The sequence below is a fragment of the Lithobates pipiens genome, unplaced genomic scaffold (assembly GCF_037356315.1).
Source record: "Lithobates pipiens isolate NorthernLeopardFrog02 unplaced genomic scaffold, aLitPip1_a1.2 Scaffold_56, whole genome shotgun sequence".
Lineage (NCBI taxonomy): Eukaryota > Metazoa > Chordata > Amphibia > Anura > Ranidae > Lithobates > Lithobates pipiens.
In genome coordinates, this window is record NW_027507878.1 from 3,865,456 (window position 1) to 3,892,932 (window position 27,477).

Here is a 27,477-nt window from a genome sequence, read left to right on the forward strand (position 1 = left end):
TATCGCACAGCAATGCCGTATGTAACAATATTTCTCAGTGTCCAATAAAATCTCCAATAATTAAATGTAAAAAATAAATTTTAGAAAAGTAAAAGAAAAAAAATCTATAATACAGAATTACAGTCAGGTGAGAATTGTAGTCCCAAAGCCCAACATTTGGCCATATTGTCACTGCAATTGCCGCCTGATATGTTGGGATTTGATATACAGTTTGGATGATGAATTTATTGGGGTCCCAACAACCCCCCGTTTCTATATTGCTGAGAGGAATTGGAAGAGCTCATTCACAGCAGAACGCAGAGCGCCCCCTGCTGAATTGCTGATTGGAGAGCTCAGGCTCAACAAGGGACATGTCAGACCTCTGCAGAGTGACCGCTGCTTACACACAGAAAGCAGGGATCCATGCTGGCAGGGGACAGGCTTTTCTACTCAGGCTGTGGCTGCTTTCTAAAGAAAACAAATTGTAATTCTTTCTTTTGATGTTCCTGTAATGTATTTAGGCAAATATAAAGTGAAAGTTAAATTGAGCTTCACTACACAGAGAATGGCGAATTACAGCGATATTATTATTTTTGGCGTCTATCTGAATACTTTGGAATCACTGCAGGTCTGCTCTGCCATTGACACTCAGAGGGGGGAGGGGCTGCCAGAGACTCTGCAAGGGGGGGACCATTAACAATCTGCAATTTACAGGAAAACAGCGGAGTGGAAAATAACTTTGTCAGTTTGAACCATTTTAATTGTGAGAAAATAAAAAATTGATCACCCCGGGGTGCGAGCTCTGGATCGGGAGCCGCCATCTATACGTTCGCTCCTGTATGTGACGCGGCACGCCGCTTCTTATATTTTGTAACTTTCTAATTAATTGTGAGCTAATTGTAGAGCATTAACAATGGCAGTGATGTGGGGGTGGGGTGGGGGGGCTTGCTGGGGGATTACCGTATCCCAAGAACACGATTCCTCTGCGTTTAATGCTGAATCTGCGGAGAGAATCAATTCTGTACAAAAAAAAAGGAGCGCAGAACCCCCAACCCATATACATGGACCCCAAAAATGATTAGCATGAGTGAACATACTGCTCCCATTGTTCTGGGACCCCCAAGTGTCAGGGTGTCATTTTTCTGGACCCCCAGGTGTCATTGTTCTGGACCTCTAAGTGTCAGTGTGTCATTGTTCTGGACCCCCAAGTGTCAGGGTGTCATTGTTCTGGGACCCCCAAGTGTCAGTGTGTCATTGTTCTGGACCCCCAAGTGTCAGTGTGTCATTGTTCTGGACCCCCAAGTGTCAGGGTGTCATTGTTCTGGGACCCCCAAGTGTCAGTGTGTCATTGTTCTGGGACCCCCAAGTGTCAGTGTGTCATTGTTCTGGACCCCCAAGTGTCAGGGTGTCATTGTTCTGGGACCCCCCAAGTGTCAGTGTGTCATTGTACTGGGAGCCCCAAGTGTCAGGGTGTCATTGTTCTGGACCCCCAAGTGTCAGTGTGTCGTTGTTCTGGGACCCCCAAGTGTCAGTGTGTCATTGTTCTGGACCCCCAAGTGTCAGGGTGTCGTTGTTCTGGACCCCCAAGTGTCAGGGTGTCATTGTTCTGGACCCCCAAGTGTCAGGGTGCCATTGTTCTGGACCCCCAAGTGTCAGTGTGTCATTGTTCTGGACCCCCAAGTGTCAGGGTGTCATTGTTCTGGACCCCCAAGTGTCAGAGTGTCATTGTTCTGGACCCCCAAGTGTCAGGGTGTCATTGTTCTGGACCCCCAAGTGTCAGGGTGTCATTGTTCTGGACCCCCAAGTGTCAGGGTGTCATTGTTCTGGACCCCCAAGTGTCAGAGTGTCATTGTTCTGGACCCCCAAGTGTCAGGGTGTCATTGTTCTGGACCCCCAAGTGTCAGGGTGTCATTGTTCTGGGACCCCCAAGTGTCAGTGTGTCATTGTTCTGGACCCCCAAGTGTCAGTGTGTCATTGTTCTGGGACCCCCAAGTGTCAGTGTGTCATTGTTCTGGGACCCCCAAGTGTCAGTGTGTCATTGTTCTGGGACCCCCAAGTGTCAGTGTGTCATTGTTCTGGGACCCCCAAGTGTCAGTGTGTCATTGTTCTGGGACCCCCAAGTGTCAGTGTGTCATTGTTCTGGACCCCCAAGTGTCAGTGTGTCATTGTTCTGGGTCCCCCAAGTGTCAGTGTGTCATTGTTCTGGACCCCCAAGTGTCAGGGTGTCATTGTTCTGTACCCCCAAGTGTCAGGGTGTCATTGTTCTGGGACCCCCAAGTGTCAGGGTGTCATTGTTCTGGGACCCCCAAGTGTCAGGGTGTCATTGGTGGTCTGCAGACCATCACTGTATTTTTTGGACTGAGATTTGGTTGACTTTGCGAAGTGACCCCAATGCCTCCTTCCCTGAACTTCCTCCAATCCGTAGACTATGGTTGCTATGGGTGACTCCGGCTCTGGCAGCATTCACTCTCCATGCTGTACATGTGAAGATGACACATCTGCCAGTCCCCGGAATGCGTCGGTCTCGGTTTGTTCTGCAGATATCGGAGTCGTCTTTCTCCTCGCGGTGGAGTTTCTGCACAGTTTCCTGCCTCGCTCTGAATCATGTTTAATTAACCTATTTCCGTGTGATTGTGTGCAGCGTTATTCCGACCTGTTGAGATGTCTCAGCGCAGTGGATATAAATAGCGAAGACATTCAGCGCACAATTAATCAGCTCCGTCGCCTGTGATTGGCTGAGCTGCTGCTTATTAGAGGGGGTGGAGTGGGTGTCAGAGACTCCCCGAATGCGTCGTGTCACATCTGCCGATCTCTGGGTGCCATCCTGAGCCCTCCCCAAATTTACAGATCCCTCTTATTTGGTGAGATCGGTGATCGATAAAGAAGCCATCCTACGGAGCTGCCGGCTGCCCCTTCCTTTCCAGGGACAGTCCTGGGGTTCCGGCCGGCTGTCCCTTCCATTCCAGGGACAGCCCTGTGGTTCCGCCTGGCTGTCCCTTCCATTCCAGGGACAGTCCTGGGGTTCCGGCCGGCTGTCCCTTCCATTCCAGGGACAGTCCTGGGGTTCCGGCCGGCTGTCCCTTCCATTCCAGAGACAGTCCTGGGGTTCCGGCCGGCTGTCCCTTCCATTCCAGGGACAGTCCTGGGGTTCCGGCCGGCTGCCCCTTCCATTCCAGGGACAGTCCTGGGGTTCCGGCCGGCTGTCCCTTCCATTCCAGGGACAGTCCTGGGGTTCCATGTCCCTGGAAATCTTCATTCCTTTGTATCCAGCAGATATGGGCAGTCATTGGGGTTTTTTTCTTCATGCTATCAGCATGAAGGAAAAAAAATCTGCGGCTTCTGCTAAAGGGATTAGAGGGACATCGGTCCCCTTAGCAGCCGCGTGTGCTGCTAATCAGTGCCATCTATCAGCACCCACCAGTGCCACATATCAGTGCTGCCCATCAGTGCCACCTAATATTGCCCACCAGTGCCACCTATCAATGCTCATCAGCAGGGCCGCTGATAGAGGGGGACCACCGGTCCTCTTGTAGGGGGCCCAAGCACACAGGGAGGGGGATTAGTGATGGAGGACAATAGCGTCTCTTCCTCCAGCAGCTGAAAGCCAGTCCCTCCCCCTCTCCCTGCTGCCAGCTTTTACCAGCTGAGAAAGAGACAGACGTCCTTCACTGATCCCCTCCCCCGTGCCCCCCCAGCACTGGCTCAGGAATTCTGTGAATTATGTTGTATTTGTGTGTGATAATAATTAGATTGTATTTTTAGCAAAATATAGCTTTAATATTTTCACAGGGCCCCGTAATTTGTATTAGCAGCCCTGGCCATCAGTGCCACCTATCAGTGCCACTCGTCAATGCCCATCAAGACACCCATCAGTGCCTCCTCATCAGAGCCCACCAGTGCAACTTATCTGTGCCGCCTCATCTGTGTCCATCAGTGCAGCCTATCAGTGTCCATCAGGGTCACCCATCAGTGCAGCCTCATCAATGCCCATCAGTGCCACTCATCAGTGCCCATCAGGGCCACCCATCAGTGCAGCCTCATCAATGCCCATCAGTGCCCATGAGGGCCACCCATCAGTGCAGCCTCATCAGTTCCCATCAGTGCCCATCAGGGCCACCCATCAGTGCAGCCTCAGTTCCCATTAGTGCCACTCATCAGTGCCCATCAGGGCCACCCATCAGTGCAGCCTCATCTGTGCCTCCTGATCAGTGCCCACCAGTTCAACCTATCTGTGCCCTTCAGTGGCGTCTCATCTGTGTCCATCGGTGCAGCCTATCAATGTCCATCGGGGTCACCCATCAGTGTTGCCTCATCAGTGCCCATCAGTGCTACTCATCAGTGCCCATCAGGGCCACCCATCAGTGCAGCCTCATCAGTGCCCACCAGTTCAACCTATCTGTGCCCTTCAGTGCCGTCTCATCTGTGTCCATCGGTGCAGCCTATCAGTGTCCATCAGGGCCACCCATCAGTGTTGCCTCATCAGTGCCCATCAGTGCTACTCATCAGTGCCCATCAGTGCTACTTATCAGTGCCCATCAGGGCCACCCATCAGTGCCACTCATCAGTGCAGCCTCATCAGTGGCCATCAGTGAAGGAGAAAAAATTATCTGTTTGCAAAATGTTATAACAAAATATGAAAAACGTTTTGTCTTTCCAAATTCTTGGTCTATTTTTGTTTAGCAAAACAATTTTGCTTTTTTTTCAATGTGAAACATATAAATATATGTTAAAGGTGTAAAAATATTAATGAACAAAGCAAAAAAAAAAAAAAAAAAGTTGTAATTATTAATAGTTCATAAGATTGAAGTAAATAAATAAAAATAAATCAGCAGGATAATAATAATTAAATGGAAAAGGAGAATAATGCGGCGTACGCACCATCAGAATTTTGGTCGGAAAAAGCTTTGATGGTTTTTCCGAAAGAATTCCGCCGGGATTCCGCTCAGGCTTGGCTCGCAATACACACGGGTCACGCAAAGGTTTTGCTGAACTTTTGACCGCCAAGAACGCGGTGACGTACAACACTGCGGCGAGCCGAGGAAACTAAGTTCAATGCTTCTGAGCAATAGGAATTTTGCGTGTCGGAACTGCATACAGAAGATCAGAATTTCCAATCTGAACTTTTTCCGACCGAAAAAATTGAGAATCTGCTCTCGCCAGCAAAAGTCCGATGGAGCGCACACGCGGTCCCATTCTCCGACCAAAAGCTTTCATCTGACTTCTGCTGGGGGAATTTCCGATCGTGTGTATGGGGCATAAAGCGTTAATAAGGCTGATTAGAGTAAATTAAGGGTTAATCAGGGGTTAAAGAGAGGAACAATTTAATAAGATTTTCTTTATTTTTTTTACTTGACACGTTTGCTTTAAATGGACTTCATTTGCAGACTGAAGTTCTTCCTTTTGATCTGTAAATAAATAAACAGAAATATACAATGTTTCTTTTATCTTTCAGCACTGAGCAATGTTGTTGATAAACATTGCCAGCAGCTTCTTTTTTTTTTTTTGACAGCTCTGAGCAGGGAACTGCTTTGCACTTTTTACATGAATCGTGGAAATGCTGGATTAAGATCGCGTGGGGGGGGGGGGGGGGGTTGTATCGAGATCGCAATCTTTTAACGATCAATCGTGCTGCTCTAGTATCCAGCAACATAAACTACAGAGGGCCTCATAAACCTCCACACTGATACATTGTATAGTTTGTGTCCCCACATGGGAGATCTGCTCATTACATAGGCAGCAGCTGCTTCCTTCCTAGTCTCAATGACTGCCGAAAAGATCCCATGTATCTCTTTACGGCATCTCGCACTACATGCCTTGTTGCATTGCTTTGTCTTTCATTTCGGGCGCCGCCCCCCATTGCACATGTGCAACACGCCTGCGTTCCAGCGCACCACAGAACACGGCAAGACCATGACAGTGTGCTGCAATGCATTGCCATAAATGGTGCGTGTCCAATTTTGCGATGTGTTGTCAGCTCATTGTTTTTTGATACCAAAAGAAACTTTATTGGAACAATAAGTTACAGACATGGCATTTTAAAGAGGGAGTCCGCATTTTTTTTTTTTTTTTTTAAAAGCCAGCAGCTACAAATACTGCAGCTGCTGACTTTTAAAATAGTGACACTTACCTGTCCAGCGCGCCCGCGATGACGTCACCCGAAGCCGATCTCTCGATTGTCTCTCGGGTGCTGCCGCCGCCATCTTGGGTATGGGAATCAGGAAGTGGAGCCTTTCGGCTTCATTTCCCGGTTCCCTACTGCGCATGCGCAAGTTGCGCTGCGCAATAAGGATGGACCCCGCTGTCTCTGGGATCTTTGTGTTTCCCAGCAGGCAGCGGGGGACTTTCGGAAAGTGGCATAATCTACGCCCCTTTCCGCAGAGAGCCATCCCGGAAGTGGGTGCAGATACCTGTACTGTACAGGTACCTGCACCCCCCTCCCCCCTGAAAGGTGCCAATTGTGGCGCCGGAGGGGGGGAGGAATCCAATGAGCGGAAGCTCCACTTTAGGGTGGACCTCCGCTGCAATTAACATGCAATTTAACTCACGTTAACAACCTTTATGTCGCATTTGGAGACCGAGGGCTGAAGTTTAATCTGCTTTCCCTTGTTCTTCTTTCTGTCCTCATTAATTTGATAATGAAATGTCGAAATAAAACCTCATTATTCCTTTTCCCATCTATGTCATCACCGGGTCTCTGTGCTTCTCTATGCAATGCAGGCAGATTGTGTCCGGTGGGAGGGGCTTCCTGAAAACATCCCAGCCCCCGGCCTCACTACTCCTCTCCAGAGCCCTCAGTCCTGATGCAAGCAGTGGGAGGAGTTATGTAAATATCACAATCTCTTGATGGTTGGGTGTCATTCTGGAGAAGTGGGTGTTCCTAGGCAGGCTTTATTTGCATAGGTAACACCCACATCTGATGCGGAGCCTCGAACGATTGAAAGAACTGAAATCTAATGAATGAAAGGGGCGGAGCAGCAAGCAGGGGGAGGGGTTATGTAAATATCACAATCTCTTGATGGGTGGGTGTCAGTCTGGAAGAGTGGGCGTTCCTTGGCAGGCAGTATTTGCATAGCCAACGCCCACATGTGATGCTAAGCCTCCATGATTGAAGGAAATGAGCGGAAGGGGTGGGACCAGGAAAGGGGGCGGGGTTTATCTGACCTACTGCAGCTTCAAATGCATATTGTGAGAAGCTCACAGTGTGCGGTGACATCAGAGGAAGCCATTTCAGTCCAGGAGAGGAGCCGGTACACCTGTGCAAGACTGAAGGGGAGGAGCCGGTTCACCTGTGAAAGACTGAAGGGGAGGAGCCGGTACACCTGTTCAAGACTGAAGGGGAGGAGCCGGAACACCTGTGCAAGACTGAAGGGGAGGAGCCGGTACACCTGTGCAGGGCTGAAGGGGAGGAGCCGGTACACCTGTGCAGGACTGAAGGGGAGGAGCCGGTACACCTGTGCAGGACTGAAGGGGAGGAGCCGGTACACCTGTGCAAGACTGAAGGGGAGGAGCCGGTACACCTGTGCAGGACTGAAGGGGAGGAGCCGGTACACCTGTGCAGGACTGAAGGGGAGGAGCTGGTACACCTGTGCAGGACTGAAGGGGAGGAGCCGGTACACCTGTGCAGGACTGAAGGGGAGGAGCCGGTACACCTGTGCAGGACTGAAGGGGAGGAGCCGATACACCTGTGCCACACTGAAGGGGAGGAGCCGGTACACCTATTCAGGACTGAAGGGGGGGATGGGTTTTGGCAAGTCCTCTTTATTTCACACATTACAATAGTAACACTCGATTTGTTCTATCGTTTTCCTCCATTACCAGCGCTCTGACACTTTCTGGATTGGACGGTTGGTCTTGCAGAGTGAGGCGCGATGCCTTAAAGGATCATCCATCAGAGGGCGCTGTGGGGCAGAGCGGCTCCCGGCAGGCAGCGATGGACGGGGGTCTCCTTCACAGACCCTCCCCCTCCCCCGGGCTCCAAGACCCAGCTGGACGCCTCTGGCACTTCAGCTGCTGTGGAGAAGAAATGTCCGGCCGTGTTTGTGCGCCTTCACTCTGGATTTTTAATTTACTTGAACACTTGCATACATTCCTACTGATCTCCATTGTCCTTCATAGTGCGCGGCGGCGCGCCATCGTGTGCGCCTTCCTCGCCACTAAACAGGGAAAAAAAATGACACATCAACCATACAAAATACAAGACAGAATAACGGAGAATGTCTCACATTTCATCTACAGGGACAAGCAGGTGGGGTCATTCTACGCTGAGACCGCGCATGCTGAGTGTGCGCATGCGCTTTCACGCGTTCTCAACGCATTCCCGCGTGTCATGTGTAGGGCAGCTGATATATTTCATTGGGCTGCCCTACGCATAAGAAACGCATAAATGTAGTTCACAACAACGCACTGCACCGAGCCGCATGTTGCTGCGACACAATGTGGTTTGGCGGCCTGAAAATGAACAAGGGAAACGCGTTTCGGGGGGGGGGGGGGGCATGTTGGGAAAGTGTACGACTTTACATGCATTCCCCACAGATGTGACCCTATCCTAATGTGTCAGTGTACCCCTTCCAGGTATTTATTACCTCTCACCATATTCCTCAAATGCCTTCATCTGCTTTTCTCTCCAGAAGGACGGCACCATCTTTGTTCAGGCATCATCCAGGGTCCCCCCTCTACTCCCAGGACCGAGATGACGCTGTCAAGTCTGCTGTACACTCTTTCTGAGTTGATCTAATCTGAGCATCACATGTGGGCGTTACTTATGCAAATATAGCCTGCCTAGGACCGCCCACTCCTCCAAACTGAGCCCCACCCATCAGTTCTTTCAGGTATGGAGGCTCTGCATCACATGTGGGCGTTACCTATGCAAACACATCTATCCTAGGACCACCCAATCTTCCACACTGAGCCCCACCCATCAGTGCTTTCAGGTATGGAGGCTCTGCATCACATGTGGGCGTTACCTATGCAAATATAGCCTGCCTAGGACCGCCCACTCTTCCACACTGAGCCCCACCCATCAGTCCTTTCAGGTATGGAGGCTCTGCATCACATGTGGGCGTTACCTATGCAAATATAGCCTGCCTAGGACCGCCCACTCTTCCACACTGAGCCCCACCCATCAGTTCTTTCAGGTATGGAGGCTCTGCATCACATGTGGGAGTTACCTATGCAAATATAGCCTGCCTAGGACCGCCCACTCTTCCACACTGAGCCCCACCCATCAGTCCTTTCAGGTATGGAGGCTCTGCATCACATGTGGGCGTTACCTATGCAAATATAGCCTGCCTAGGACCGCCCACTCTTCCACACTGAGCCCCACCCATCAGTCCTTTCAGGTATGGAGGCTCTGCATCACATGTGGGCGTTACCTATGCAAATATAGCCTGCCTAGGACCGCCCACTCTTCCACACTGAGCCCCACCCATCGGTTCTTTCAGGTATGGAGGCTCTGCATCACATGTGGGTGTTACCTATGCAAACGCATCTATCCTAGGACCGCCCACTCTTCCACACTGAGCCCCACCCATCAGTTCTTTCAGGTATGGAGGCTCTGCATCACATGTGGGCATTACCTATGCAAATATCGCCTGCCTAGGACCGCCCACTCTTCCAAACTGAGCCCCACCCATCAGTTCTGTCTATCACAGAGTCTCGGCATCACCAATGGGGGCGTTACCTATGCAAATGCAGCCTGCCTAGGACCGCCCACTCCTCCAGACTGACACCCGCCCATCAGTTCTGTCTATCATGGAGGCTCAGTATCACATGTGGGCGTTACCTATGCAAATCCATCTATCCTAGGAACGCCCACTCCTCCAGACTGACACCCGCCCATCACTGCTTTTCTTTTAAAAACATTTATTTTTGATTTTACATAAAGTACAAGAACAAGAGCCGGCGCGGCTTCCCACGTGTATTAGTAAGTGGAAAAGAGGGGGAGGGGGGATGGGAAGGGACAATGTAAGATAAATATCATAAAATTTTCAGTTTAAAAAAAGAAGAGTTTTGGGCAGAGTTGCACTTTAAATCTGTGCTCTATCAGTATTGTGGGCAGAAAATAAAAGCAATCGCTGATCTTTACTTTCCTCTCTGGCTCCGCCTCCGTCCAGAAGCATCTACAATTCAGTTTATGAGACGATGGCTTTTTTTTCCGATCGGACATAAATCAAATTTCCATTAATATGCCGACATCATAATAGATGGAGCTCTTTATTGCCCGTCCGTCGCCAGATACCGCCAACTTCCCCTCCCCCCCTTCTAATTCTAATGTCATATCAGATCATCGTCATCGTCCCGCAAATTATAATAAAAGAATCTTCCAAGAAAAGAGATTTCCAACATGCAGAAGCTCACAAACCAATCAGCAACTCCTGTTCAATATCCAATCAAAGACCCGGGATTGGGGGATGTCCCAAAGACCCAGAATTGGGGGATATCCCGAAGACCTGGGATTGGGAGATGTCCCGAAGACCAGGGATTGGGGGATGTCCCGAAGACCAGGGATTGGGGGATGTCCCGAAGACCAAGGATTGGGGGATGTCCCAAAGACCTGGGATTGGGGGATGTCCCAAAGACCTGGGATTGGGGGATGTCCCAAAGACCTGGGATTGGGAGATGTCCCGAAGACCAGGGATTGGGAGACCCGGGATTGGGGGATGTCCCGAAGACTCAGGATTGGGAGATGTCCCAAAGATCCGGATTGGAGGATGTCCCAAAGACCCGGGATTGGGGGATGTCCCGAAGACCCAGGGTTGGGGGATGTCCCAAAGACCTGGGATTGGGGGATGTCCCAAAGACCTGGGATTGGGGGATGTCCCAAAGACCTGGGATTGGGAGATGTCCCGAAGACCAGGGATTGGGAGACCCGGGATTGGGGGATGTCCTGAAGACCCGGGATTGGGAGATGTCCCAAAGATCCGGATTGGAGGATGTCCCAAAGACCCGGGATTGGGACATGTCCCGAAGACCCAGGATTGGGGGATGTCCCAAAGACCCAGGATTGGGGGATGTCCCGAAGACCCGGGATTGGGAAGTGTCCCGAAGACCCGGGATTGGGAGATGTCCCAAAGATCCGGATTGGAGGATGTCCCAAAGACCCGGGATTGGGACATGTCCCGAAGACCCAGGATTGGGGGATGTCCCAAAGACCCAGGATTGGGGTATGTCCCAAAGACCCAGGATTGGGGGATGTCCCGAAGACCCGGGATTGGGAGATGTCCCGAAGATCCGGGATTGGGGGATGTCCCGAAGACCCGGAATTGGAGGATGTCCCGAAGACCCGGGATTGGGAGATGTGCCAAAGAACAGTGATTGGGGGATGTCCCAAAGACCCGGAATTGGGAGATGTCCCGAAGACCTGAGATTGGAGGATGTCCCGAAGACCTGGGATTGGGAGATGTGCTGAAGACCCGGGATTGGGAAATGTCCCGAAGATCAGGGATTGGGAAATGTCCCGAAGATCAGGGATTGGGAGATGTCCCGAAGACCTGAGATTGGAGGATGTCCCGAAGACCTGGGATTGGGAGATGTCCCGAAGACCTGGGATTGGGAGATGTGCTGAAGACCCGGGATTGGGAAATGTCCCAAAGATCCGGGATTGGGAGATGTCCCGAAGATCCGGGAATGGGGGGTATCGCTTTACATCCCAATGAACTTTGGGCGAAATGCTTTGGAGTCGATGGAGGAGGCAGAATTATGGTATTTGTGGTATTTAACAGCACAGTGATCCAGAGGTGTATCTAGAACTAGGGGCTCCAGTACAAGAAACCATGAAGGGTGGGGCCCTTTCCATAGGTCCCCAGGCCCTTTCCTCTTGTTCGGGGGTCCTTTCCTCTGAGCGTGGGGCCCTTCCCACTGATCCCGGAGCCCTTTAGTCCAATCGCAGGGCCATTTATAAGCCCCACTTGATAGTGCTGCGACCTAATATGCAACTTGCGACACATAAAGTCACATGACAATTGAACACACATTCATTTCAATGGGTGCCATGCGATTCAACTGCTATGATAAATCACAAGCAAGTCACCAGGAAATTGCAGGCAAATCAAAAACAACTTGCACAACTTCAGAGTCCCAGCAGTGAGGACCAAGCCTTATGGTCCACAGGGGACCTGTTCTGCAGTGGGTCCTGTTCCTGCTTTGGGACCCTCCCCCGCAGTGCTGGAATACCAGGGCCGGTCACAAATGTGATCTTTACAACCCTGTTAGTTCTGCCACTGCAGTGATTATAAATGGATCCTGAATGTTAGGGAAGCTCCTTTTAAAGAGGAAGTAAACCCTTCCAAACAACTTGGACCTATAGGTAAGCCTAGATTAAGGCTTACCTGTAGGTCCAAGCAATATCTCCTAAACCTATATGGTTTAGGAGATATTTGCCCGAAAATGGGCACCGCTGTCTACGGCGCATGCGCCGTAGACAGCGGCGCGCAGGCGCACTAAATGCGGCAAATCCAAGAATGGATTTGCCTAATTTGTCGACTCCCGTGCGCATGCGCGGGAGTGACGTCATCACGGCTTCGCCGTATGGCAGTGGCGGAGCTGCGAGACGCGACTCCCGTGCGCATGCGCGGGAGTGACGTCATCGCGGCTGCGCCGCTGTGATTCGTCGGAGCTGCGAGACGCCACCAGCAACATGGATGCGGCGGACTACAGGGGACAGCGGCGACTTCGCTGGCTCCTGTGTCAGGTAAGTGACACATAATGAGCTACTATGCGATGTGATGCGATGCATAGTAGTCCATTATGCTTTACCTTTGCAGGGAAAAAAAGAGGAAGTAAACCCATCAGGGTTTACTTCCTCTTTAACTATCCTCTACCTGCTCTTGTGTAACCGTCTACCTGGAGCCCCCCTGCAGTACCTCTTCTCCATCACTAGATGTCCTCAGTCTTCTAGGTTTAATGGTGCCCAGTGTCACTCAGCCCAAAAGACTGAGGACATACAGTGAGGACATACAGCGGGGAACATAACATGAAGACATAGAGTGGGGACATACAATGAGGACAAACAGTGAAGATATACATTGAGGACATACAGTGAGGACGGACGTATAGTGGGACATACAGCTAGGACATACAATGGGGACATGCAGTGAGGACATACAGCTAGGACATACAGTGGGGACATACAGCTAGGACATACAGTGGGGACATACAGTGAGGACATACAATGGGGACATGCAGTGAGGACATACAGCTAGGACATACAGTGGGGACATACAGCTAGGACATACAGTGGGGACATACAGTGAGGACATACAGTGGGGACATACAGTGAGGACATACAATGGGGACATACAGTGAGGACATGAGTGAGGAAAAACAGTGCGGACATGCAGTGAGGATACGCGGTGAGGACAAACAGTGAGGACACACAGTGAGGACATACAGTGAGGACATGCAGTGAGAACATACAGTGAGGACATACAGTGGGGACATACAGTGAGGACATACAATGGGGACATACAGCTAGGACAAACAGTGAGGACATACAGTGAGGACACGCGTTGAGGACAAACAATGAGGACACACAGCGAGGACATACAGTGAGGACACACAGTGAGGACATGAATGAGGACAAACAGTGCGGACATGCAGTGAGGATACGCAGTGAGGACAGACAGTGAGGACACACAGTGAGGACATGCAGTAAGGACATGCAGTAAGGACATGCACTGAGGACATACAGTGAGGACACACAGTGAGGACATGCAGTAAGGACATGCAGTAAGGACATGCACTGAGGACATACAGTGAGGACACACAGTGAGGACATACAGTGAGGACATACAATGGGGATATACAGTGAGGACACACAGTGGGGACATGCAATGAGGATATACAGTGAGGATATACAGTGAGGACACACAGTGAGGACAGGGTGCCATGGGCCTGCCCAAAAGGGGCGTCACCACAGCCTCTTCCATTTATGGTGTATTGGTGCAGATAGAGGTGCTGACATCATCACATCTCTGCACCGCTGAGGACCACCTACCCTACAGAGGTGCCAAACAGGAAAAAGAGCTCACGGCATCATGTGATAGCTAAGGTACCTGCCCCCTCCCCCCCAAAAAGTGTAACATGTGGCAATGGAGGGGGGAGGGTGCGAACAACCAGAGCTTCCCTTTTAGCTGGAGCTCCACTTTAAGCTGATTTATTTATTATTTATTATGTCTTTTATTATTGAATTAGAAGCTGATTTTGGTGAAGGCAAAATCCCTGTTTTCACAGCAAAATCAACTTCAGTTCCCCACCCCTTGCATGTGTGGTCACCCGGGACAGGAAGTGAAGGTCAATGATCCAGTGGGGACACCAGCAAACAATAAATACTTGACTGAGATTTTAACCCTTTACAACCCTATTGAAAGCCACAATTAAAGTTTTGTCTTGGAACCCATTTCAGGGCCTTGTGGACACGGGGCGTTTGTACAGCGGATGTTTTAGCCGTTTTTTCCTGCAGCCAGTAAATTCCCCAGCATGGTATCCTATGTGTCCATGCACACATAGGCTGTTATCAGCGTTTTTTAGCAGGGGCCTTTTATGGCTGGAAAAAAACAGAATTTCTGCAATTAAAGGGAAGGTTTTCAGCTGTAAAAACGTTCTAACGCTGAAAAACGCTGAAAAACGCCGCTATCTGGCGTCTATGAGTGTTATGAAGGTTTTGGAGCCTCAAGCTTTTCTGGGAGTATAATTTTGCTAAAAAATGAAAAATGCTGATGCAAAAACGCGGTAAAACTTGCGGTTTTTTTTAACGCGGTATTCTACAGATAACACTTCTGGTGTTTGTCGTTTGAGTCTCTCAGATTATAACCACAATGTAACTCTGAATCTGTTCTGTGATTCAGAAATCATCTCCAGAACACGGAGCTCCTCATCCAGCATTCTGCTACAGAGTGAGGTTCAAAAACAGCAGATTTTCCACTTCTATTTACTCTGCAACTTCAGCTTGGATTTATAAACGTGATGATCAACCTTCCCTCCAATACCGGATCGCCGTCCGCTTCTACCGCTCGCTGTATTGGCTGCGGAGAGTTCTGCCTCCCACAATGCACCGTTCTCCTCCATCTTTGTGTCCTGACCTATATCCTATCGGATGGTTGTGTGCCCAGCATGCCGCGGGCCGGGACCCGTTCAGCTGAATTGATCTGTAATCCGGGTAGTTGGCAGGAAGGCAGAAAGAGATTAAATTCAACTAACTAGACAACAATAGGGGAGGGGGGGGGGCACTTCACTAACTGCGTCTTTATTCAATATTATTTTATTTTAGGTACTTATATAGTGCCATCAACTTACACAGCACTTTACACATATATATACTGCAGTCACAGCAGTCCCTGCCCTCAGGAGCTAACTCACATACATACACATAATAGAGCCAATTTAGACCAGAGCCAATTAACCTCCCAATATGTATAGCTATTCTGCACATGTATCCATCCATCCATCCATACAAAAGTTTGTGCCTCTGCCCCTCCCACAATGGGGAGATTTCCTGCAGTAGTTTGTGTCTCTGCTCCTCCCACAATGGGAGATTTCCTGCAGTAGTTTGTGTCTCTGCCCCTCCCACAATGGGGAGATTTCCTGCAATAGTTTGTGCCTCTGCCCCTCCCACAATGGGGAGATTTGCCTACAGTAGTTTATGTCTCTGCCCCTCCCACAATGGGGAGATTTCCTGCAGTAGTTTGTGTCTCTGCCCCTCCCACAATGAGGAGATTTCCTGCAGTAGTTTGTGTCTCTGCCCCTCCCACAATGGGGAGATTTCCTGCATTAGTTTGTGTCTCTGCCCCTCCCACAATGGGGAGATTTCCTGCAGTAGTTTGTGTCTCTGCCCCTCCCACAATGGGGAGATTTCCTGCAGTAGTTTGTGTCTCTGCCCCTCCCACAATGCTGAGATTTCCTGCAATAGTTTGTGCCTCTGCCCCTCCCACAATGGGGAGATTTCCTGCAGTAGTTTGTGTCTCTGCCCCTCCCACAATGGGGAGATTTCCTGCAATAGTTTGTGCCTCTGCCCCTCCTACAATGGGGAGATTTGCCTACAGTAGTTTATGTCTCTGCCCCTCCCACAATGGGGAGATTTCCTGCAGTAGTTTGTGTCTCTGCCCCTCCCACAATGGGGAGATTTCCTGCAATAGTTTGTGTCTCTGCCCCTCCCACAATGGGGAGATTTCCTGCAGTAGTTTGTGTCTCTGCCCCTCCCACAATGGGGAAATTTCCTGCAGTAGTTTGTGTCTCTGCTCCTCCCACAATGGGAGATTCCCTGCAGTAGTTTGTGTCTCTGCCCCTCCCACAATGGGGAGATTTCCTGCAGTAGTTTGTGTCTCTGCCCCTCCCACAATGATGAGATTTCCCTGCAGTAGTTTGTGTCTCTGCCCCTCCCACAATGGGGAGATTTGCCTACAGTAGTTTGTGTCTCTGCCCCTCCCACAATGGGGAGATTTCCTGCAGTAGTTTGTGTCTCTGCCCCTCCCACAATGATGAGATTTACCTGCAGTAGTTTGTGTCTCTGCCCCTCCCACAATGGGGAGATTTGCCTACAGTAGTTTATGTCTCTGCCCCTCCCACAATGGGGAGATTTCCTGCAGTAGTTTGTGTCTCTGCCCCTCCCACAATGGGGAGATTTCCTGCAATAGTTTGTGCCTCTGCCCCTCCCACAATGGGGAGATTTCCTGCAGTAGTTTGTGTCTCTGCCCCTCCCACAATGGGGAGATTTCCTGCAATAGTTTGTGCCTCTGCCCCTCCCACAATGGGGAGATTTCCCTGCAGTAGTTTGTGTCTCTGCCCCTCCCACAATGGTGAGATTTCCCACAGTAGTTTGTGTCTCTGCCCCTCCCACAATGGAGAGATTTCCTGTTGCCCTTTATATATCCAACTCTTGTATATTGAAACCTTAATTTTATCATTTTTAAAGGTAAATTACTCTGTTTAGTCTGAGCCTTAAATTTGTGAGTCAATGTTGTACTGATTTTTGCTGTACCATATTTTCATGGCTTTGTTTCTGATACAGAAGTATAAGTCTTCCCTGTAGTGGTCGTGTACATTGCATGTGATAATCTTACTGATCAGCTGCGGAGATAAACTCTGTACCTTCCATCGTCCCCGTCCATCTGAGCAGACTTGTACTGAGATGGGGGAAGAGTCGTGCACAGTCACAATGCTGGGCAGGAAGCACAGTGCGCCTATGTAACATGCAGATATTGCTGGGTCACGTTCATACACTATATGACACCTGACCATAACACTTATATGAGCATGGTGGACCCCGCATTCCCAAACCTTGGGCATTGACATGAAGTTGGCCCCCTTTAAGATTATAACAACCTCCACTCTTCTTGGAAGGGTTGTCATAAGATTTCGGAGGGGCCTGTGGGAATTTGTGCCTATTTGTGAGGTCAGGTGCCGATGTTGAATGAGAAGATCTGGCTCGTAATTGGCGTTCCAGCTCATCATGAAGGTGATGAGTAGAGTTGAGGTTGCGGAGGTCGGTGAGGAGCACCGTGTAATTGTAGAAAGTCTTGGAAGCTCCAGCCAGATGGAAAACAATGATCACTTTAATGACAAAACTTGAACTTGTTTTGGAGGGAATGGGCTCCCCCATCTCCGGGGTTTTGGTTGTGTTAGATCTGTAGGTCATAGAGATGGCAGTCTCTCTACTAATAGGATATTGATGTTCTAAAGTGTTATGCCTGCAGCTATTACACGCTCCACTCTTCCGGGGAAAATTTCACATGAGATTTTGGATGGTGTCTGTGGGAATTTTTTTGCCCATTGTTGAGGTCAAGTACTGATATTGGATGAGAAGATCTGGCTCACATGTTGAACCTCGCATTGGGCGCCAACAAGAAAAAAAAGACTTGGCTCACAATCACCATTCCAATTCATACCAAAGGTGTTCAGTAGGGTTGAGGTCAGCGCTCTGTGTTCCGCCACACCAAACTGGCCATGTCTTTGTTGAGTTGTCCCCACTTTGAGACTGTAACAACCTAAAATTTTTTGGGATGCCGCCACAAGATTTTGAAGGGTGTCTCTGGGAATTTGTGCCCATTTTTTAGGTCAGGTACTGAAGTTGGATGGGGAGCCCTGGCTCAATTGTTGGGTCTTCAGAAAAAAAAATCTGTCTAGCAACTGGTGTTTTAAATCACCGCAAAGGTTATCAGTAGGGATGAGGTCAGGGCTTTGTGCCGGACACTCGAGTTCCTCCACACCAAACTGATCACACCATGTCTTTATGGAGCTGGCTTTGTACACAGGGGAGGGCACAGTCATGGTGAAACAGAAAAGGGTCTTCACCAAACTGTTATCACAAGGGCAGCACAGTGGTGTAGTGGTTAGCACTCTCACCTAGCAGTAAGAAGGTCATTGGTTCAAATCCCAACCACAACACTACCTGCCTGGAGTTTGCATGTTCTCCCTGCGTGGGTTTCCTCCGGGTACTCCAGTTTCCTCCCATACTCCAAAGACATGCAGGTAGGTTAATTGGCTTCTGTCCAAAATTGTCCCTAGTATATGAATGGGGGCCTTGGATTGTGGGCTCCTTGAGGGTAGGGACCGATGTGAGTGTGCAATGTACAGGGATAGGGACAATTGTAGACACTCACTCAGGTTGAACTAGATGGACTGGTGTCTTTATTCAACCTAACAAACTATGAAACTATGAAAGGCTGGACAATTGTAACCGTATTCTTCATTGGAGACACATGAACTCAATAATCCGGAGTGGTGTCCACATACACTGCGCCATGTAATGTATCAGTTTGTATTTTTTGATGCGTGCTTTATATGCAACGTTACTATTAATGGTCGTTTTTAGTCCTGAGCCTGCATAGGACTGATATCAGATGAGAAGACCTGGCTCACAATTGTCGTTCAATAGGTTGAGGTCAGGGCTCTGTGTGGGACATTTCCCTCCACTCCAAACTGGTCACAATCATAAAAAGATTTTGGAGGGTTCTCGTGGGAATTCGTGCCCATTTGTGAGGTCAGGTACTGAAGTTGGATGGGGTGTTCAGTGGGTGTTGAGGCCAGGACTCTCAAGTTTGTCCACACCGTATTCTTGTGGTTTTAGACCCCCATGAATTGGGCCCTTTAGAGAATATGTATTTCTAATATAAATGTAGTATTTTCATCCTAAAGGTGAGTAGGGATGAGGTCGGGACTCTGTGCAGGACACTTGAGTTCCTCCACACCAAACTGGTCATCCATGTCTTTATGGAGTTTCCTTCCTCCTCCCATAGTCAGTAATATGAAGTTGTCCCCTCCGTGACTATAACATCCTCCACTCTTCTGTGAGGACTTTCGACAAGATTTTAGAGGGTGTCTGTGAGAATTTGAGGTCAGGTACTGATGTTGGATGAGAAAACCTGGCTTCCATGTCGGGCCTCAGGTTGGGCACCAAACGAAAGACCTGTTTTGCAGTCAACATTGCAATTCATCCCAAATGTGATCAGTAAGGATGAGGTCAAGGGTCTGTGCAGGACACATGAGTTCCTCCACCCCAAACTGGTCATCCATGGCTTTATGGATTTGCCCTCCTCTTCCCATGGTCAATAATATGAAGTTGTCCCCTCTGTGACTATAACATCCTCCACTCTTCTGTGAGGACTTTCCACAAGATTTTAGAGGATGTCTGTGAGAATTTGAGGTCAGGTACTGATGTTGGATGAGAAAACCTGGCTTGCAAATTGGGCCTCACGTTGGGCACCTAACGTTTTCGCCTTCCTCTGGATCAATTGTGGGCATAAAATTGGGTATTTGGATTGTACGATTATTTTTTATTTTATTTATTTGTTTTTAAGGTTGGACTGGATGGACTTGCGTCTTTTTTCAACCTGACTAACTATGTAACTATGTAACTATGTAACTATGTAACTATGTAACTATGAAAGACCTGGTTTGCAGTCAACATTCCAAATAATCCCAAAGGTGTTCAGCGGGGATGGAGTTGGGGCTCTGTAGAGGACACTGGAGTTCCTCCACACCAAACTGGTCACACCATGCCTCTATGGGCACAGAGGGGGTCACACCATGCCTCTATGGGCACAGAGGGGGTCACACCATGCCTCTGTGGGCACAGAGGGGGTCACACCATGCCTCTATGGGCACAGAGGGGGTCACAGTCATGCTGGAACAGAAAAGAGTCTTCACCAAACTGTTACCACAAGGTTGGAAGAGCCCAATTGTCTATAATGTCTTTGTATGACAGAGTATTACCAGGACCCTTTAGTGGAGACGCCTGAACTCCATCATTTGGAGGGCCATATTGTATATATACAGTAAATACAAACTCAAAATAGAGAAAAATGAACATTTTCACGTATTTTAATAAGACGATTTCCCATATGCGGCGCACATTGACATGCATTGCTATAAATTCTACATAAGCCTTTCTAGTCCTTGTGACAGGGATGGGCCTGCACCAATCTTCCCCATCCACCTCCATGTACAATGATCTATGCCATCACACCTGTCAGCTCCACATTATTATCCTCTATATGTGTGCATGGCATCGCCTCCCTGCATATACCTGTCACACCTCTGGATCATTGTGTATTCTCTGTGTTCAGAGTCCTTTTCATTATATTTCTTCTGTGTCTCCTCCTCTCCTCTCCTCTCCTTGCTCCCCCTCCCTCCATCCTTTCCTCCCTCCATCCTTCTCCTCCTTTCTCTCTGCTGTCTCTCCTGTGTTCCTCTCCTCCCTCCCTTGTCACAGCTGTAGATCTGTGCTCTTCTCCTGGGTTCCTGTGCTAATTATGTGAGTCCTGGGGGGGGGGGGGGGGGGGGAGCTTGGTGGAGAGAAGCTTCACAGTCAGAGCATCTATCTCAGGGAGCAGCAGAAGTGTGTGTGTGTGACCAGGGCGGTGGAGCTGGCAGGAGAATGTGATGACCAGCTGGATCCTGGGGACAGTGCATGGAGCCTGGCACACAGTATGTACATGCTGGGGGACTGGCATTGTCTGCTGGTGGGGGGGGGGGGGGGGTGGGAGGCTAGGCAGCAAGGCTGGATGTGCACTGCCTATGGCTGGATGGGAGTTGTGTGTGGCTGGATACTTTGTATCAATAGTGAGTGTACCTGGGATACAATGTATCAGTCAATCTGTACAGGTAGAGGGTCTGCTGGCTGCCCATGGGGCTTTGTGGGCAATAAAGAGGAATCTGTGCATCAGAGAGAGCCTGGACCAGGTGGAGGGGCTGGTGACCATCTATTAGGATGTTCTGCTGCTTGTGTGTAATAACTAGGAAAATATTTATCAGAGTGATCCTGGACCAGGTGGAGGGGCTGATGGCTACCCATTGGGATGTCCATTATATGATTGTAATAAATAGATTTTTATGTATCAGAGAGCCTGGACCAGGTGGAGGGGCTGTGACCATCTATTAGGATTTTGTGTAATAACTAGGAAAATATTTATCAGAGTGAACCTGGGCCAGGTGGAGGGGCTGGTGGCTACCCATTGGGGTGTCCACAATATGTAATAAATAGGATTGTATGAATTAGAGTGAGCCTGGACCAGGTGAAGTGGCTGCTGACTACCCATTGGGATGTCACCAATATCATTGTAATAAATAGGATTTTGTGTATCAGAGAGCCTGGGAGTGGAGAGGCTGGTGACCATCTATTGGGGTTTCTATTATATGTATCTAATACATAGGATTTAATGCATTAGAGTGAACCATGACCAGGTAGAAGGGCTGGTGACCTGCTATGGTTGTCTCTCTCTTATGTCATTTTAACTAGGATTTTGTATCTCAGGGAAAGCCCTGACCAGGTGAAGGGGCTGGTGACCATCTATTGGGATTTGTGCTATATATGTGTAATAAATAGGATATTATGTATCAGAGAAAGCCTGTGCCAGATGGAGGGGCTGGTGACTACTCATTGGGGTGTCTGCAATATGTTTGTAATAAATGAGATTTTAGGTATCAGAAAGAGCCTGGACCAGGTGGAGGGGCTGGTGACCATTGTGCTATAGATACATTGTGCTATATATGTGTAATAAATAGGATATTATGTATCAGAGAGAGCCTGTGCCAGGTGGAGGGGCTGGTGACTACTCATTGGGGTGTCTGCAATATGTTTGTAATAAATGAGATTTTAGGTATCAGAAAGAGCCTGGACCAGGTGGAGGGGCTGGTGACCATTGTGCTATAGATACATTGTGCTATATATGTGTAATAAATAGGATATTATGTATCAGAGAGAGCCTGGACCAGGTACAGGGGCTGGTGACTACCCATTAGGGTGTCCACAATATGTAATAAACAGGATTTTATCTATCAGGGTGAGCCTGGGCCAGGGGAAGGGGCTGGTGACTATACTCACTGGGGTGTCCACAATATGTTTGTAATAAATAGGATTTTATGTATCAGAGAGCCTGCATGTGGAGGGGCTGGTGAACACCTATGGGGTCTCTGCTAGATGTGTGAAATAAATAGGATTTCATGCAGTAGTAGAGTGAACCATGACCAGGTAGAGGGGCTGGTGACCTGCTATGGTTGTCTCTGTCTTATGTCATTTTAACTAGGATTTTGTATATCAGGGAAAGCCCTGACCAGGTGAAGGGGCTGGTGACCATCTATTGTGATTTTCTGCTATTTGTGTGAAATAAAATGTGTATCAAAGAGAGCCTGGACCGGGTGGAGGGTCTGGTGACCATCTATTGGGGTTTGTGCTATATATGTGTAATAATAACTAGGATATTATTTATCAGAGAAAGCCTGTGCCAGGTGGAGGGGCTGGTGACTACTCATTGGGGTGTCTGCAATATGTTTGTAATAAATGAGATTTTAGGTATCAGAAAGAGCCTGGACCAGGTGGAGGGGCTGGTGAAAATCTATTGGAGTTTGTGCTATATGTGTATAATACATAGGATATAATGCATTAGAGTGAGCCATGACCAGTTAGAGGGGCTGGTGACCCCCTATGGGTGGCTCTGTCTTGTGTAATTTCTACCAGGATTTTAGATTTGAGAGAAAGCCTGGAGCAGGTAGAGGGGCTGCTGGCCACATATTGGATTGTCCACATTATTTTTGTAATAAATGGGGTTTTATGTTTTAAAGTGAGTCTGGAGCAGGAAGAGGGGCTGGTGACCATCTAATGAGGCTTCTACTATATGTGTCATGAATAGTATCTTAAGCATTAGAGGGAACCTGGACCAGGTAGAGAGGATGATGCCCCCATCCTGTGCCACCCTGCAATGGGTGTCTCTGTCCTATGTCATTTTACCTAGGATTCTATATATCAGAGTGAGCCTGGACCATGTAAAGGGGCTGGTGATCCCCTATTGGGACTTTCTGCTAGGTGTGTGTAATAAATAAGACTTTATTCATCAGAGCAGGTGGAGGGCTGGTGACTATTGGGGTTTCTGCTATATGTGAGTTATACATACAATGTTATGCATTGCAGTGAGCTTGGACCAGATAGCTGGGGCTGGTGACCACCTATGGAGCTCTCTGTCATATATAATATATATATATATATATATATATATATATATATATATATATATATATATAGAACTGAGATTTTATGTATGAGAGAGACCGTGGGCCACATAGAGGGACTGGTGACCACCTACTGGGTTTTCTGTTTTTGTGTATTAAATATAATTTCATTTATCAGAGAGCCTAGACCAGGAGAAGCCAAGGGGTGACCACCTATGGAGGTCTCTGCCCTATGACTATAATAAGTAACTAGGGTATTATGTATCAGATAGCCTGGACCAGAGGAGGGGCTGGTGACTACCTATGGAGGTCTTTGCCTTATGTGTATAGTAACTCGGATGTTATAGAGACAGGTCTAGGTAAAGGGACTGGTGGCCACCTATGGGGGTTTCTGCCCTATGGGTATGGTATGGATGTTATATATCAGAGAGAGACAGGGGGAACTACTACACTTAACCAGGATTTTATGTATTGCAGAGAGAGCCTGGACCAGGTAGAGGGGCTGGTGACAACCTATGGGGTCTCTACACTATGTTTATAGTGACTAGGATTGTATTTATCAGAGAGAGCCTTGACTATGTAAAGGGGCTGGTGACCACCTATGGGGGATCTATGTGTATAATAAAAATAATGTATGTATCAAAGTGAGCTTGGTACAGTCAGAGAGGATGGGGGCCACCTAATGGGCTCTCTGCTCTATATATTTGTAATAAATAGAATTTTTGGAATCAGAATAAGCCAAGTAGGGAGGCTGGTGGCCGCCTGTGGGGAGCTCAGCTCTATGTGTTTGTAATAAATAGAATTTTATGTGAGGATACAATGTATCCGAGTGACTTTTGTGTCTGTACAGGTAGTGCTACCCATAGGAGCTCTCTGTTCTATTATGTGTATAAATAGGATTTTGTGCTGGAATACAATGTATCACAGTGCAGGTAGAGGTGGTGCCTGGCTATAGGGCTCAGTGTGCCAGATATGTATGCAGAAATAGCAATTTTCATCCAAGCCAAGCAAAATTGGGGCAACGTGATAAATGTATGGTGCTGCTTATCAGTAACTGGATATTGTAGTTCAGGCGGCTATCAGATGGAGGAAAATTGCTACTTCTGCTGAGTACAGAGCAGCAGATAACATGTATGTGGGTCCTACATACATACTGTACAAGGAGATGCATGTGTGCTGTCTATACATGTGTTCTATTATCAGATACATGTGTTCTATTATCAGATACATGTGTTCTATTATCAGATACATGTGTTATATTATCAGATACATGTGTTCTATTATCAGATACATGTGTTATATTATCAGATACATGTGTTATATTATCAGATACATGTGTTCTATTATCAGATACATGTGTTATATTATCAGATACATGTGTTATATTATCAGATACATGTGTTATATTATCAGATACATGTGTTCTATTATCAGATACATGTGTTATATTGTGTACATGTGTTATACTGTTGGATACACATGTTATGTTATCAGATACACACACATAGACCAGCATGTGCTCCATCATACTAGAAAACGATTCCTCGGTGTATGGAATCCTCAGTATAATAAATGTGGTCACAGCTCAGGAGTCTCACAAAGCACCCGGCATTCTATTCTTATATTTATCATCATCAGATGTCTATTTAACATGGAGATATAAGGTGGTGTCACTGATATACTGGGCTAGACTGGAAGGCTTTAGGGGGTCTCCACTACTCACCCCTACTGGTCTGTACACTAAGTAGGTGTAGGAATATAACACCTCCTGGGGGGGCTGATATATCATAATGTCAATAATAACTGTGTTCTCAACTAGAAAAGATAATATTGTGATTCAATTATATTATGTTATATCTGGGAATACACTAGAGGGGCTTCTTTCCTATTCTCCCTTTTCATCATTTAACTATTCTCTTTCTTTATCTCTCTCTCTCTCTCTATCTATCTATCTATCTATCTATCTATCTATCTATCTATCTATCTATCTATCTCTCTCTCTCTCTATCTATCTATCTCTCTCTATCCATCCATCCATCCATCCATCCATCTCTCTCTCTCTCTCTCTCTCTCTCTCTCTCTCTCTCTCTCTCTCTCTATCTATCTCTCTCTCTCTCTCTCTCTCTCTCTCTCTCTCTCTATCTATCTATCTATCTATCTATCTATCTATCTATCTATATCTCTCTCTCTCTCTCTCTCTCTCTCTCTCTCTCTATCTATCTATGCCCCTCTCTCTTTCTTTTCCTCTGTCCACCCCACTCCCCCCTCTCCATCCCTTTCTCTCTCTACCCCACCCTCTCAATCCCTCCTTCCTCCTCTCTACCCTCTCTCTCCATCCACCCCCACTCCCCCCTCTCTCTCCCCCCGTCTCTCACTATCTCTCTACCCCCCCTCACTATCCCTCTCTTTCTCTACCCCCACTCTCTCTCTCCCCCCTCTCTCGCTATCCCTCTCTCCACCCACCCCTCTCTCTACCTCCTTCTCTCTCCCCTCCCTCTCTCTACCCCCTCTGTCTCCCTCTTTCCACCCCCCCTCTCTCTCTCCCCCCTCTCTCTCTCCATCCACCCCTCTCTCTCTCTCCCCCCTCTCTCTCTCCATCCACCCCTCTCTCTCTCCCCCCTCTTTCTCCACCCCCTTCTCTCTCTCTCTCTCTCTCCACCCCCCCCTCTTTCTCCATCCCATCTCTCTCTCCATCCCCCTCTCTCTCATCCCCCTCTCTCCATCCCCCTCTCTCTCCACCCCCTCTCTCTCTCCCCCCTCTCTCTCTCCATCCCCCCTCTCTCTCCATCCACCCCTTTCTCTCCCCCTCTTTCTCCACCCCCTCTCTCTCTCTCCACCCCCCTCTTTCTCCACCCCCCCTCTCTCTCCATCCCCCCTCTCTCTCCATCCCCCTCTCTCTCCATCCACCCCTCTCTCTCTCTCCTCCCTCTTTCTTCACCCCCCTCTCTCTCTCCCCTTTCTCTCCCCCCCCCCTCTCTCCACCCCCTTCTCTCTCTACCCCCCTCTCTCCACCCCCCTCTCTCTCTCCCTCTCTCTCCCCCCCTCTCTCTCCACCCCCCTCTCTCCACTCCCTTCTCTCTCTCTCTCTCCCCCTCTCTCTCCACCCCCCTCTCTCTCTCCCTCTCTCCATCCCCTCTCTCTCTCTCCCCCCCATCTCTCCAGGAATATGATATTGATGGCGTAGAGTGGAGCTGGTTGCGGCCCTGACTACATGCCTGACCTCAGCGGGATGTGTAGAACAGAGGTGTGGTCTATTTAAAGATTCTTGCGGTTCAATATTGATATCTTCAATTAATCTGAGTATAATGTGATGTAGGGAGCACACTGCAGTCCTCGGCGGATGGAGCTCCACTTTCTATAGATGAAGGGCCTTCCTTGCTGAGAACACAACTTGTCTCTATCAATGTGGGCTCCTTGTAATAAAATATTCATCGGTTGATGGTCGGTCTGAAGTGCGGCGATTGCGCTTTGAGTCTGAGGGGGACCGCCCTGCAGAGCTGAGTGGGGACCAGCGGACTCATTTAACCCTTTAATCATACAAAAAGTACCCCCTTTCCAATTTGAATCTGATCGTTGGCACACAGCTTGCGTCCGAAATTTGACAAAGGGACTAACGCGAACATTTTTCTCGTACGATAACAGATCGAACGATTTTCATTTAATCAGTACAGTTTGCATCTGAAAATACAATACAAATAGATGACATCACTTCTGGATTTTTATTTTGTTTTTGTGAGAATTTTCGCAATTTAATAATCTCTTCATTTTTAATCTGGAGACTAGCGTGCAAAAAAAAACAAAAAAACAATGTAAACAAGAAACGCTTTTACTCTGGTTACTCGTGTCGCCTTTAAAAGTCATCAGTAGTGGAAAATGTGTGTTTTACCCCCCCTCCCCCCCCAGGATGAATCTGGGATTGTGTTGTGAGATTTACAGGCTGCGTATCCAGGCGCTCCTCTCCTCGAGTCAGACTGAAAACTCTATTAGAAGTCCTTTAGGGACTCTTCACCACAAAAGGGCATTAGGAGTTGAGTTTTGATTGGCTGATCGCTGCTTTTACTG

General features: G+C 48.4%; 1 protein-coding gene across 5 annotated transcripts in view; it reads left to right on the plus strand.

Annotated features, from left to right (window-relative positions):
- The window catches only part of LOC143958045 (contactin-4-like), a 321,112-nt gene that overhangs the window by 109,445 nt on the left and 184,190 nt on the right, over positions 1–27,477 (plus strand). For 2 of the 5 annotated variants that reach the window (XM_077467496.1, XM_077467491.1), the window contains exon 1: positions 20,741–20,898. The exons of 2 other annotated variants lie outside the window; for them this stretch is intronic. The gene's annotated coding sequence lies outside the window, so the exon portion shown is untranslated. One more of the 5 variants, XM_077467494.1, reaches the window with a different exon arrangement.